Raw genomic sequence first — 4,850 nt, 5'->3', positions numbered from 1 at the left:
GCTTGGAATGACAAAGCAAAATACTACAATGAAATGTGCGAGGAGCTAGAGTCAGAAAATCAAAAGGGCCGAACTTGCTCAGCATTTCTTAAGCTCAAGGAGCTGAGGAACAAGTTCAAACCTAGAGTTGCTGTAATTAAGGATGCTTTGGGCAGAATATTAAATGATCCAAGAAGATGGAAGGAATATACTGAGTCATTATATAGAAAGGAACTGGCAGATACAGAGGAATTTAAAGAAATAACATATGAGCAAGATTGTGTAGCCAAGCAAATTAAAGCTGTTAACAATCTCAATCTCTTCACCATATATCATGATGTTGCCAGTTGGCCCAGTGTTGAGAATCTCTTTTTTTCTTCATGTTGAGCCTCAATCCATATTGAAGGCTGCAGTCTTTGACCTGCAACAAATGCCTCAGGCCCTCCTCAGTTTCAGCAAGCAAGGTTGTGTCATCTGCATAACACAGATTGTTGATGAGTCTTTCTCCACAGTTCCTCCTGATACCACATTCCTCCTCATAGAGCCCAGCCTCCCAGATGATATGTTTCACATACAGATTGAAAAGGTATGGAGATAAAGGTAGGAGGCATCCCTGGCAGATACCTTTCCTGATTTTGAATCATGCAGTGATTTCTTTGCCCTGTTCAAAAAAAGAAAGGTGTGTGTTAGAGCTACATTGTTCCTTCATACCTGCTCAGTCTGTATGTTGACCAAATCATGGGAGAAATAAAACCTTAAGCAGAGGAATGTGGCTTCAAGATCAGAGAAAGACTTAACCTGAATTATGCAAGGATGACACAACCTTGCTTGCTGCAAGTTAAAAAAGCTTGAAATACCTGCTGCAGAAGATCAAAGACTACAGCCTTCAATATGGATTATATCTCAGCATCAAAAAAATAAAAATTCTCACCACTGGAACAATGAGCAATAACATCCTAGATGGAGAAAACATTGTAGTTGTCAACAATTTTATTTTAATTGTGTTCATAATCAACACCTTTAGTACCATCCATGCAAGAAATCAGAAGACGTGCTGTATTGGAAAAATCTGCTTTCAAGGACCACTGCAAAATGCGAAGAAGCAATGATGTCAGTTTGAAGGCTAAGGTACACCCAAGTCAAACCATGGTCTTTTCAGTTACTTGTTGTGTAGCTGAAAGTTAGTGAAGAAGAATAACAGAAGAACTGATGCCTTTGAGCTGTGTTGTTAAAGAAAAGTACTGAGTATCCCATGGGCTGCCAAGAGAACAAATAAGTATTTCTTGGAGAAAGTGTTATCCATGTTCTCCTTAGAGGTGAGGATGGGGAGGCTTTATCTCACATTCCTTGAGGATGTTTTTAGGAGGAGCCAGGACTTGGGGGAAAAACATCATACTTGTAAAGGCTGAAAGTCAGAGGGAATAGACCCTCAAGGTGATGGATTAGCATGGTGACTGTAATGATGGGCTCAAGTATAGCAGAAATGGTGAGGATGGCACAGAACAGAGCAAGGTTCGGATACATGGTTCATTGGGTCACTATGCGTCATGCTCAGTGGCACCTAACATCTACTCTAGTGTATGGCAAAATCACCGGTAAGCCCAGCATAACAAAGTAGATACAGACAATTAACCATCGCCATGTAGAGCCTAAATGTTCCAACAGGTAGACACAGAAACACCTTCCTTCCCCAGTCTCTGCAAGACTCACCGTGCTCTTCAGAAAACAGCCTCAGAGACTGCGTCTATCTTTCCAGAAAGCATTTGTGTGTCTATATATTCTTGTTTCTTTTTGCTATACAAACAGAGGCATTTATATACATTTTCTATCCTTTGCTTTTTTCCATTTATAAAATATCTAACAGAGTGCTCCAAATCTGTTTTTTCAAAACAGCCTTGTTCTTTTAAACAACTGCCAAGATTCCACTAGGAAGACACATCATAAATTATTTAGCCAGCTCTCTACGACAGTTATTGAGATTGTTTCTAGTCTGCCCTCTGTTGCAAGAAGGATCTTTGTACATACAGGATTTTGCACATAGGTGAGTGCATATGTAGGATAAATTCATAGAAATGGAGTTAGAGTTTTCATTACAGCAGTAAATTGCTCTCCACAGAAATAGTAACACTTTACTCTCTCAGAGCAATGTATAGAAAGGCCTGATTTCCCCTCTTACACTGCAACAGATTGTCTTAAAAACGCAAATGTTTTGTCAGTCTGTTAAGCAAAAAAAAAAAAAAAGCTCTTAATTTGCTCTTTCTTTAATGAATCTGGCCAAGCATTGTTCTTACATTTAAGAGACATTTGTATTTCTTCTTCTGTGAATTATCTTCCAAAACACATAATTGTTCTCAAGCAGAATCTATACATAGACCACAAAGCAGTGTTTAAATAGAATTAAAGAGGATACTGCATGGCTGAAAATCAAGAAAGGTGTGCATCAGGTTTGCATCTTTTCTCCATATCTAATCACTGTGTATGCTGAGAAAACAACTTTAGAAATAGGACTATATAAAGAAGATTAAGGCATCAGAATTGGAGAAAGACTCATCACCAGCCTATGTTACGCAGATAACATAGCTGCTGAAAGCAAAGACAATTTGAAGCACTTCTTGAAGACCAAAGGTTATAACCGTCATCATGGATTCCATCTCAAAGCCAAGTAAATACAAACTCAACTCATCGGCAACATCATGATATACAGAGAAAAGCCTATGAATGTCTACAAAAAATGTAGTTATAAAGGATTTCATTTTACTTAAATCCACAAGCAGCACCCATGGTAGCAGCAGTCAAGAAATTAAACGATGTGTTGTACGGGGGAAATCTGCTGTCTTTACATTTCTAAAGGGTAAAGAGGTCAATTTAAAGACCAAAATGCATATGACCTATGTGATCTTTTCTCTTGCTTCATATGCATGTGAACTTGGACTACAAATAAGGAAGACCAAAGAAGAATTGATGCCTTTTAATGGTGATGTTAGCATAGAGTATTGAAGATACCATGGACTGCCAAAGGAACAAATTAATCTGTCCTGGAGCAAACACAACAGGATGCTCCTTAGAGAAGAGCGTGGTGAAACTTTATCTCACATGTTTGGATATATCGTCAGGAGGGGCTAGTCCTTAGGAAAAGACATCATGCTAGGGAAAGTGGAGGATCCGCAAAAGAGAGGAAGATGAACTGACACAGTGACTCCAACAGTGGGTCTGAGGATGGCAGAGATTGTGAGCATGGCCGGGGACAGGCCAGGTTTCAATCTGGTGTCCATAGGATCACTGTGCTTCAGAGCTGTTGGCATGACGGTACCTAACAGAAATCCTTTTCCTAGTTTATCTTTTCTACTTTGAGTGTTTTGATGATTCCTAGGAACTTTCCATATAAAGAAATTAGTTCCTTGCCTGTGATATGAATCACAAATATTTAAATCACCATTTACTTATACATTTGCAATAAGATGTTTGTGCCCAATAAAGTACATTAAACTACTTTCTTTTTGTTCTCAGTGCCTCATCAACTGAGAAAGTCACAAGCTTTTTCTTCACTGTCCCATTTCCTTCGCCGTTTGACATGCTGACTCATCCTTCTTTGGCTCTCTCCGCCTTCTCATCCTTCATCGTGAGCACTACTTTATCCTCCACTGTCCATCTGTAGGTTTATCATTTTGTAATGGTTTGATTGTTGCTGTAATGCTAGAAGCTATACCACCAGCATTTGAAATGCCAGTATGGTCAACCTTGTGACCAGGTTTCAGTGGAATGTTCAAGCTAAGGCAGATTAAGGAGAAAATCCCAGAGATCACCTTCTGAAAATTAGCCAGTGAAACCCTCTGGATCACAAAATAACATTGTCCAGTATCATGCTAGAAGCTAAGCTGCCTCAGGTTGGAAAGTACTCAAAATACATCCTAGAAAAACAGTACCCAGGGGCTGTCTCCAAGCCCTTAATCCATGCTTCACTCCTAGACCACCCTGAAATGCCAGGCCAGAGTAAAGTTAGTAGCCCATTAGCAGTTAATTCCCATTGCTATTGAGTCCTTTCTGACTTAGGGTGTCTGTGTGAAGCATACCAACAACGGACATGAGTATCCCAACAGTTGTGTAGCTGGACCAGGCAATGGTCTATTGCACTAATACTAACGTATATTATAAATACTCTGTTATACTTAGGGTCACCAGGAGTTAGGGCCAACTCAGGGAAACTAACAATTTTATCTTGAATCTTTTCTCATTTCTCTGTTACTTCTCTGATCCTTTGCCTTAACTTCCTATGTGTATACCCTGGGGAAAGGAAGTCTTTGAACTCTGCCACAGCAGCGCTTCCTTTCTGGATTTCTTGCATGAGGTTCTCCTAACACCATAAATCTGGTTAAGACCACAGTGCAGACTAATATTACCCTTTTGGAAAAAATTGTAATGACTGAAGTATTTACTTTTTAGGAAGTCCCAATCATCTAGTTTATTCTCTGCGGATTGTGCATTTTTCGGTCCAAGAGTCTCTTTATGTCATAAATTGTTGTTGTTATTATTAGGTGCCATAGAGTCAAGAATGACTCACAGTGACCCTGGTAACAGTAGACCTGAACCCTGTCCCATCCTGCACCATCCTTATCATGGATACACCTGAGCCTGCTACCTCAGTCACTGCATCAATTCATCTTGTTGAGTCTTCCTCTCTTTTGCTAATCTTCCACCTTTCCTAACATAATGTCCGTTTCTAAAGTCCCTCCTAACAACATTCCCATAGTATGTGGGTCAAAGCTTAGCCATCCCTGCCTCTTAGAAGCACTCTGGGTGCACCTTCTCTAAGACATGTTTTTTCTTTTGGCAGTCTACAGGATATTTAGTACTTTTCTCCAACACCACGACTG

This window comes from Elephantulus edwardii, unplaced genomic scaffold (assembly GCF_000299155.1).
Source record: "Elephantulus edwardii isolate Elephantulus edwardi_28Jun2011 unplaced genomic scaffold, EleEdw1.0 scaffold00036, whole genome shotgun sequence".
Taxonomy (NCBI): Eukaryota; Metazoa; Chordata; class Mammalia; order Macroscelidea; family Macroscelididae; genus Elephantulus; species Elephantulus edwardii.
The sequence above is the reverse complement of the archived record's forward strand: the minus strand, read 5'-3'. Positions refer to the sequence as shown.